Source organism: Aegilops tauschii, chromosome 2 (assembly GCF_002575655.3).
Source record: "Aegilops tauschii subsp. strangulata cultivar AL8/78 chromosome 2, Aet v6.0, whole genome shotgun sequence".
Lineage (NCBI taxonomy): Eukaryota > Viridiplantae > Streptophyta > Magnoliopsida > Poales > Poaceae > Aegilops > Aegilops tauschii.
Window position 1 is genome coordinate 575,201,231 of NC_053036.3, and position 10,637 is coordinate 575,211,867.

At 49.1% G+C, this 10,637-nt stretch overlaps 2 pseudogenes; one reads left to right on the forward strand and one right to left on the reverse strand.

Annotated features, from left to right (window-relative positions):
• Window positions 1–409: 409 nt before the first annotated feature.
• On the forward strand, window positions 410–2,515 carry LOC109768445 (amino acid permease 8-like; annotated as a pseudogene).
• Window positions 2,516–4,819: 2,304 nt separating this feature from the next.
• Window positions 4,820–8,415, reverse strand: LOC109768452 (BTB/POZ and MATH domain-containing protein 2-like; annotated as a pseudogene).
• Window positions 8,416–10,637: the final 2,222 nt, after the last annotated feature.

Consider the following 10,637-nt stretch of genomic DNA (forward strand, 5'->3'; position numbering starts at 1 on the left):
CAGCGCGTCGAGTGGTGGGGAGCCGGCGGTGATTCGAGGGTTGGTGGGCACACATCCATGGCGGATTCAGCGGTGCTCACCGTTGCTCTCTTCCTGATGCGGCGGTATGCGACGACTCGATTTTTTGGCAGGTGAGGAACGCGTGCTACGCAAGGAAGGAGAAGAGGGAGAATCCAACGGTGCAGGGGCGCCTTGGGCCGGTCGATCGGCGCCTAGAATACTACAAATGGGATTAGGCTTGGTGCTCGTAACAACTTGCTCCCTCTTTGTTTTTCTCATCATTCTTCCAAAAAAACATTTTTATTGAAAAAAATCTTTCATGTGACAAAGAAATGAAAAGGCAAACATAATGGAAAAAAAGATAGGTTAATTGTGTGTCACATGGACATGTAACTGCGTGCAGCCGACCACCGCCGTCGAGGGCAGTTGCGTGCTTCAGAGTTAAAGATGAGACCCGGGAACAAATCAAATCCGATCCGAGTCGGTTTAGGCAATTTGATCGACTGAAGACGGAACACGGAGTAATCACCTGTGCTGTTATAACTTATAAGATGCTGCCCGGCGCGCGCATCGCAGCTTGCTCCCCGAGACCAGCTGAAGTGCGCGAGATGGCCCTAGCAGACGTCGATGTGGAGATCGGGGGACTGCCGGCGGAGCACCGTCTGCGGATCATCGGCGACGGTTCCGTCGACGACGACGGCAAGCCGAAGAGAACGGGAACCGTATGGACAGCTAGCGCGCACATCATAACGGCGGTGATCGGCTCCGGCGTGTTGTCCCTGCCCTGGTCCATGGCGCAGCTTGGCTGGGTCGCTGGGCCGGCCACGCTTGTTGTCTTCGCCGGCGTCACGTACTACACCTCCGTGCTCCTCACCGACTGCTACCGCAGCGGCGACGCCGTCGCCGGGAAGAGGAACTACACCTACATGGAGGCCGTCGAGTCCTACCTAGGCAGCGGGCAAGTGTGGTTCTGCGGCCTCTGCCAGTACGTCAACCTCGTCGGAACCGCAATCGGGTACACCATCACGGCGTCCACCAGCGCCACGGCTCTGTATAAGGCCAACTGCTTCCACAGCGGCGGCCACTCCGCCGACTGCGGCGTGTACACCACCATGTACATGGTCGTGTTCGGGGTCTCCCAATCAATGTGAACATAACGCAGCAAATATAAACAGTAACCAAGACTCACCTGACACCAACATCATTAGGGCCAAATCCAAGAGGAAGAACCTTCTCCTTTTGAACAAAGTCAGCACCACATCTCTCATTAAGTATTCCTTCTCCTTCTTTTCCTGAATTTCTCACAAGAATGTCTAATCTGGCCAGATTTGGCTTTATTTGTTCCAACTTCAACCCACCAATACCATTTGCACCATCCACAATTAGTTTCTCATTTAGTTCATCGATGCCTTTATCATCAGGGGTTAATTCCAACAAATGCCTGTTGTGCCAATCAATGCAATTGTTCAGCAACGTCTTCTCCCAGCTCCCCAACCTCCACGAGATGGCGTGGCTGTCTATCCTGGCCGCGGCCATGTCCTTCTCCTACTCCACCATCGGCGTTGGCCTCTCCCTGGCGCAGACCATATCAGGCGCTACCGGCAAGACGACCATGGGTGGCACCGTAATTGGGGTAGACGTCGCAAGTTCGGCCCAGAAGATATGGCTGACATTGCAAGCGCTGGGCAACATCGCATTTGCCTACTCGTACTCCATGGTCCTTATAGAAATCCAGGATACGGTGAGGGCACCTCCGGCCGAGAACAAGACGATGAGGAAGGCGAACCTCATGGGGGTCTCCACCACCACGGCCTTCTACATGCTCTGCGGCTGCCTCGGCTACGCCGCCTTCGGCAACGCGGCGCACGGGAACATGCTCACCGGCTTCGGCTTCTACGAGCCCTTCTGGCTCATCGACTTCGCCAACGTCTGCATCGTCGTGCACCTCGTCGGCGCCTACCAGGTCTACTGCCAGCCCATCTACGCCGCCGTGGAGAGCTGGGCCGCGGCACGGTGGCCGGGCTCGGACTTCGTCGTCCGCCAGTACCATCCCTTCGGCGCCGACAGGTTCGGCGTCAACATGTTCAGGATGGTGTGGAGGACGGCGTTCGTCGTCGTGAGCACCATACTTGCCATCTTGCTGCCCTTCTTCAACGACATCCTTGGGCTCCTCGGCGCGCTCGGGTTCTAGCCGCTCACCGTGTACTTCCCCGTGGAGATGTACATCCGGCAGAGCAAAGTGAAGAGGTCCTCCTGGAAGTGGGTGGCGCTGCAGAGCCTGAGCTTCGTGTGTTTCGCGGTGACGGTGGGCGTGACCGTCGCGTCCGTGCAGGGGATCACCCAGTCGCTCAAAAACTATGTGCCGTTCAAGACCAAGTTGTGAACAGAATAGCTTAGTTTTTCGATAAAAAAAGAGCTTTGTTAACTTCTTTTTTTGTGTGCAAGCCTTCTCTAGAAAACTTGTTGGTTTGTGCATTTGCGTGTTTCATATGAAGCACGTAGATAAACCGAGAAAAGGATATTTACTTTTCTTTAACGAAAATACTAACGCCCACACGTGTGGGTGTCTGGCAACTCGCCCACACGTATGGATCCTTGTCCAACCAATTCTGCATGAATCTTGGCGCGTTCTAGCAGTTTTTGTGTGCCACGTAGGATTAAGCTGGTGTGTGGGCATTCATCCGGTCGCCCACACGTCCTTTTTCACCATACGGGGGGCTGGTGTGTGGGCGTTTAGCAATTCGCCCACACACCAGTTTTCACGCACGTAGAGGGGGCTGGTGTGTCGGCGTTTATTACTTCGCCCACACGCTCGTCTCCTCGCCCACACCCAAAGCTGGCAGTTGCCATGTGTTTCTGCAGGGTACATGGCAACTGCCCAACTTTGCTTGTAAGCAGATGACAACTCTCTTTTACCCGAGTTGCCATGTGTTTTTGCATGGTACATGGCAACTGCCCTAGCGTGCACGTAAGCAGATGTCAACTCTTTCTCTTTACATGGCAACTGCCCTAGCGTGCTTGTGAGCACATGGCAACTCTCTCTTTTACCCGAACATGTTTTTTTGCCATGCCTTTTTGTAGTGCTACATGGCAACTGCCTAGTGTTAGTGGGTGGCAACTCCTAAAATTTTGAAATCATGGCAACTGCAATAGACCAGACCATACATAGCAACTGCAGTTGAGTAACCATGGCAACTATAGTTGTCCGACATGGCAACCGGAGTTCAGCGACATGGCAACTACAGTTAAACGAACATGGATGAGGGTCTAGACCATGACAACTGCGGGATGCGCGGTGACTGTCACGCGGGGTGTGCGGGACCACGAGGTACGAGGCCCGACGTACGGGGCGTGTGGGCATTATCTATTTCGCCCACACGCACGCGTGTGAGAGGGATCGGGAGGGAAAAAAAGAGGTGTGTGGGCATTACTTGTTTTGCCCACGCGTAGGCGTGTGGCCTGTTCTTCTTATACATCACACAAAATGTGTGGGCAGACCCCCTAACGCTCATGTGTGGCACTTATCGGCGTCTTTTTTTAAATATGCAGGAGAAATGCATAAAAAAGGACGCCGATATCGGCGTCCTTTTTTAAACATGCAGGAGAAATGCATATGTAATACTCCCTCCGTTCCGAAGGTTTTGTTCCGACCAGGTGAAAACAGGCGAAATGACATGAATACCCCTCTGATTTGAATCCACCTATCGTCTTCTACCTCCGCCTCCGCCGCCACCTCCGCCCTCCACCTCCACCCCCACCTCCACCCCCACCCCACCTCCCCTGCGTCCAGGCGCTACTCCTTGCCCGCGCCCAGGTGGAGGCGAGGTGGTGCTGGGCTCTTCCTCGCCCGCACCCAGGTGGAGGCGAGCTGATGCTCTGCTGCCGCCCAGGCCCCTCACCCGCGCACAGGTGCTGCTTCCGCTGGACTACTCGCCGCGCACCGAAGCTGCTGCCGCTGGAGTAATTGCCGCTGCACAGGATCTTCTGCCGCTGGAGTACTTGCCGCTGCACAGGAGCTGCTACCACAGTTATCAATTTTGCTCGCCTAGGTTCATCTCCTCGCCCAGTACTCGCTCTGCATCTGAGTAAACAATTTGATGATCATAAACTGAGACTTGCTCTGAGTTTAAGCTAAAGGAAACTTTGAATCATAAACTAAGTTTAAGATAAAGAAAACTTTGAATCTACTGCATCTGCTGAATGCTGATGCAGCAGTACTCCAGTTTCGAGAGCTGTCTTAGTTTAAGCTAAGTTTGAACAACTTTGAATCCACTGCATCTACTGTCTGAACAATTTGGAAACTTTGAATAAGTTTACAATAATTTGGAGTAAATACAGAAATTAGCATTTGGTTGCAATTTTCAGTTTATACTTTCTGTGCTCAACTGAGCATTTGGAGTACACTGGAACAGAACTGAGATCATACTGAACTGAACTGAGCATTTGGAGTAAATACTGAACTGAAGGAAGCATTTGGAGTATTTTTTTGTTTTGCTCAAACTCTTGCCCATGTAAAGCAGGCATCACAATGATACTCCTAATGCTCAGTAGGTTGCTCATGTACTCCTGGAAATGGAGTAGGATGCTAATAATTCAACAAGGATGTCTCTGTCTAATGTGCCATGGATTGCATCCATGTGAGATGTGTGTGTGTGAGAGAAAAGGTTGTTGTGCAAACATTGTGTGACAAAAAAGAACTGTATTACTCCTTGTTGAGGTAGAGAAAAAGAGTACTGTTCCTGGAGATATATACTGTACTTTTATACTGCAAGCACAAGTTACAGTTATACTGCAAACACAAGTTAATTTTACTGAAAAATATCCAGAAGCATGTTCAGAATACTTACTGAAAAATACTGTTAAATGTTGACAAGTTCAATCTTGTTAAATACTCCAAGTAAAATTACTCCACGCATGTACAGTTCAATCTTGTTAAATATCCAAGCAAAATTACTGAAAAATTACTGGAGTACTGGAGTACTCCTGTACTAGAGCTCCTCTGCTTCTCCTCCATTGACATGGACATGGCCATTCCCATTCTCACGGGCATGGACCAGCAACCTCTTCTTGATCTCCCTGGTCAACAGCTCCCCTACATCAGCAGCAGCTGCTGCTGCACCGCCACCGTCCTCCTCCATGATCACACCTCCTCCTTGAACTGGTCCCACGCCGCTGGCTGCGGGCTCTCCACCGCCACCGCCAACTCCGCACGGGGGGCAGGCGGCGGCGTCGGGGTCGTCGGAGGGAAGCAGGGCGACGGGCTTGACACGCAAGCCGCCGGCCGTCGCAGTAGCACCGGCGCACGCAGAACCAACGCCTCCGCCGCCTAGAAGCTCGTTGCCGGCGCCTAAAATATCGATCTTTGGACCTGGGAGAAATCGTGGTGGGTTTCTGGCGCAGGCCGTGGGAGAAATCGTGGTCGGAGGAGGAGAGGCCGGCGACGACAGGGGAGGGGGGGTCGGCGACGACGGGGCGGAGAGGCCGGCGACGAGGGAGGGGATCTGGGAGGGAGGTGAGTGACGAGTGGGTGAGGCTAGCGAGTGGGAGGGCATTTTGGGAAACTTCAAAAATTTCGTAGTGTAACGAGATTTGTACGTGGAATCCTTTAACGACCTATATTTCGGTACAGAGGGAGTACTAAAACTTACCTACAACCAAAAGTTTACAACTAGCTAGAACCAAACAACCAAAGTTGTGAACAGAATAGCTTAGTTTTTCTATGAAAAAACCTTTTGTTAACTTATGTTTGTTCATTTGGATAAACCGAGAAAAGGATATTTACTCTTTTTTTTTTCTCAAATCATGCAGGAGGATGCATGTGTAATATTAAGAGAGAGAGAGAGAGATAAAAAACTTACAACTAGAACCAAACGACCAAAAACTGCAGGAGCCCTACCAGATACTGTACCTCAAACTTACCTACTACACACCTTGGCAATAGAAACAACAATTATAGAAGAAACATTATTTAACACCCTTCCTTTTTTTTCGAACTTACCTACTACACACCTTGGCAAACAGCCAATTATGGTAGATGCATGGTATGCTCCATTGAGTCAAAAACATTATTTAACACCCTTCCTTTTCTTTCGAACTTAGTTGACATATGTGTCTAGTAATATGAAAGAACCTTTTTTTTTGGCTCATATGTGGTAGAACGAATTCTGTTTATTTTGGCATACTATAAAATATGAACTACAATCATGTAAAATTGGTTACTCCAGAATTGTCTAAAATAGAATGAATCTGAAGTTACCATTTGAACGGTTGTACTATAATAAAGCACGAGGATCATTAGTTAAATTTTGGACAATTGTACTAGTATAATACCCGAATAATATTCTCACTACAATAAATTCAATCATACAGCAAAATTCTGAATGAACTGAATAATAAACTGCATGGGCAACAGTATATTATCTTACAGTTTATACTGCCAGTGAATGATCCAAGCACTCCTTTGGATAACAGCCTTTTCCTCAAATAGGAGTTATGCCATGGAGTACTAATCAAACTGATATGGTAAAAATATCATCAAAAATGCAAACACGACTCATCACAATATCACGGTGTAATAAGTCATAGGTAAACCGAGCAATGGATTGAAAATAGCAGTCTGCATAACTAGTTCCACATATGATAATTTGACCTCTGAACGTACCGGACTAGCCACCACGGGACACCATGTCCAGTAACTCCTTCATGACCAAAGGACAGCTTGCTACCAAATGTTTGAAACCATCGCTTGCCATGACAGCTTGTAGAACATTCCGTGGGGCCATAAACTCAACGCAGGCTTCTTTGAGATCCTTGCAGTGGTGTTGCTCTGCTAAAACCAATGTTGTTGCAACAGTCTCCACGTCAATGCACTCAGACAATTTACTTTCACACATCACATTTAACCTATCCAAACCATATCGATCCGTGGCAACTAGCAGATGCTGCAGTTTTGCAATTTCACCTTCTTTCTGGTGCTCATCGACTATCAGGGAATCTGTGTATATGAAGTGAAGAAGAGCCTCAAAGATTTGAGTGTCGATGTCATCAATTTTGATGCAGTGTGTTTCCTTCTCCTTCATCGGACCCAAGAGCTCCGCCTTGAAAACCAGAGACCATGCAGCCAATAAGCATCTGTGAGCTTTGAACAATTGGCCGCCCACACTGAATGTCACGTCTGCTCCCTGGCCATCCTTCCACATTTGGCAGAGCTGGTCTTGCAGATTCGGTTGCGGAACCACAACAGTGTTCCTCTTAACCTCGGTGCGAGGTTCTTTTATGACGGTGAGAACACAGCGTATAATCAAGAAGCCATTGTTGGCTTGCGACGATGATTTCAGTTTCTCTTTCGCAACAAATCTGCAGTAGCCCCAATATGACTTTGCTGAGGAAAGACATGACCCATCTTACCACATTTAGTTAATTGTGCCTCGCCGTCTTTCTCTAGCATGTTTAAGCTGAACTTAGTCCTGACATTATGCGTGTCATTCTGTTGAATGACACGGTCCAGAAAGACTGATGCATAGCCAGCGTAGTCTGCCATCCTCCCATCCGGGAAGAAATTCATAAACCATTCAAAGCCACCCACGCTGAAGGTGCTTGAGCGAACGTGCTTGCCGACGCCGATGCCATCCAGCAAACGGTAACTGGCCACCTCAAAATCATGCACCGCAGTGACACTCTCCGTCAAGCATGTGGACGATGTCTTGGGTAGCTGGCCATGGTTAACTTCAGAGGTGGATTTGTTGGCCATGGTGAACAAAAATGCAACGGGTGTTGCAGGCTTGCGAAGCAGACAGAACTTCCTCTGACAAAATTCAGTTTACAAGCTACTAGCAAATATGAGCCTTAAACTGAGAGATCAACAGGTTTCAACCGGCGAAATCGGACCTTGAACGAAACACAGCCCAGATATGAATCTGATAACAATGAGATCTCAACACCAAACAAGTCACCTTTTGGTTGACGCGTAGCAGCTTCCCATCTACAAAAGTTGAGGAACATTCAAATCGAGGAAAATATTTAAGATCTGAACCAAGCCTACCCAACTTGATGGTTCACGACGAACGGGCAGCGGCGCACCGTGGTACAGAAGGCGACGGAGCTGCGGGAGGGCGGCGCGCCGAGGAACGAGGGCGCGACGGGCAATGCACGGCAACGTCGCCAGGAGAGGACGCAATCCCGCACGCTGATCAGGTCCAACCGGCGGCGAGCCCGAAGGTGGTGGAGGCTGAGAGGAAGAAACCCCAGGCGCCGCCGCCCCAGCCGCCGGCTTGTCGACTAGAGGCGCAGCAGACGGGCTGAGAGAGTCTACTTCGTGGCTGGGCAACCAGACAAAGAAAAGAGTTTTCAGTGAAATCAGCCCATGAGAAACTAGGCTCGCTCCGGAGCCGAATGGGGGCCTTGTTCCCTAGAAAAAGATTCTCTAGAAAAAAAAAACACAGTACAGAAGCAAACATGCATGCATATACACACATACACTCACCCCTGTTGACGAAGTCACAACAGACGCCTTCATAGTCAACGGAAAAGTTTTCTCCTCCTGAACGCACACGCTGGAAGGCCTGAAATAAATCCAAAAAAATATAAGCATCAATGTCAAGGCTAGAACTTGAACCGTCCTGGGTTGGGAATACTACACAAGTTGGTTCAAAATTCTTTAGAAATTGACTACTCAATTAATACAACAAGTTTCTCTGAAAAAATACATTAAAAGTGATTATACTTTAGAAAATACCGATTAACTCAAAAAATAGAGCTTTAGAATATTTGAGTTTTTAGGTTGGAGATATAGTATCAGTGTGAATTTTGACAAACCCCTCGGTAGGGTGCTGTGACTAGCCGGAAAGCAAAGAGGGGAAACAAGAGAGAAATTTACCCTGATTCAGGCCCTTTCTCTAGAGGTAAAACTCTACTCGGTCTCTTATTGTATTGACTGAATGGGGTGTACGAGGTACGAAGATGATATCAGAAATCATAGGTATACAAAAGGGTGATGACTAAGGTGCCTATCGACAAGAATGGCACCGGCTTAAAATGACACCATGGGCCTATGGTTATAGAATCCTAGTCAGAATCTCCCGGTTGCTCCGGCCTCCTCGTCTTCCACGACAAGGATGACAATTCCTTCCACTGGAGGGCTACTAGGGCGGACTGACAAGATGAGGCCGTGAGGCGGCCTGGGGGTCTTGGGTCGGCCTTCTGGGCTGACTTCCGACATTTTGAGTCACTCTTGAGTCATAGCACCGCCAGTAACTCTTGAACAAGCCCACAGACTTGGCACCTTCCGGCCTAGGGTTGACTTGATCACATTGTCTTCCCATAGCTTGACGAGGCCTTGACTGGTTCACGAAGTTCCCCAAAAGATGGGTTACGCGCCGACTTGCTCTTGAGGCAATGTGTGACGCGTTCCGCCAGTCTCTGAATATGGTAGAAGATCCAAGGGTCGGCATTACCGAGTGCACGACAGCTGACCTCTGGTCTTGTTTTGTCGAACTAAATATCTGATATCTGCGGAATCTTTCCTACGAAGCCAGCCTCCGCGAGTCGATTTCCCGTGGCATAATTTCGATGATGAAGGCACGTGCAGACGTCTGCATCTGGCCTGGTGAAAAATGGAAAAGTCTTTCCCTTTCCTGAAACCTTAGCACAAAATAAAATAGATTAATAAAAACACAAAATGGCCCATTTGCATAACACCCAGAGCTAGGGCGTCATGCTAGAAATCATGGCACCCATGCTAAATAAGCATGACGCCCTGTCCTGAGGTGTCATGCTAGACCGAAGGTGCCATGCTATTTAGCATGGAGCCCCAGCCCCGGGCTTCATGCAAGTGAGCCATTCATGAATTTTTTATCTAGTTCATTTTTTTAATCCAGCATGTTCAAGGTGAACTTAGCCCTCGTACCTTCCTGTTGGCTGACACAATACAAAAATGCTAAAGTCTTAGCGGCAAAATGGACCGATTCACCACTTGGGTAGAACTGGATAGTCCAGTCGTAGCCACCAACGCTGAAGACGCACGAGCTGATGTACTTGCCGACGCCCAAGCCGTCGAGCAGCAGGTACTGGCCACCTCGAAACCATGGCCTCCGGTGAAGCTCTCCGTGGAGCATCTGGACGACGTCACAGGTAGGATGTGGCCATGGTTAACGATGGCCGTGGAGTTGTTGGTCATGGCAAAGATGGAGAGAAACGGCGATGGTTGATGGGCGTACGTGCGCCAGTCCCTGATTTCTTTATCGGCGATGGACGATGGGATATCACTTCCTTGTTTCCTTAACCACTTTAGCTCCTCATCCATGGGGAGGTCCTATGCTTTGGCTACCGCCACCCAGATCCCCGGCACGGCAGATTTCCCCGTTGCCGATGCAAAGCGCCGACTCCAGTACTCAACAATACCGACCAACAAAAAGTTGCTGGTATTGGCACTTCATAGCATCCTCCATTGCCGCAGTAGAAACATGAGACATTACAGGGCCAGTTAGTAGGATACTTGATGGATTCACGCTCACAGATTATTAGTTCCATACCAGGATGCCCACCAGACAACCAAATAAATGTCAAACCACAAAATGCTCCCTAATCCCCATGCAATCATATTTGACAACAGACTTACACTGCCACATATACAAAACTTT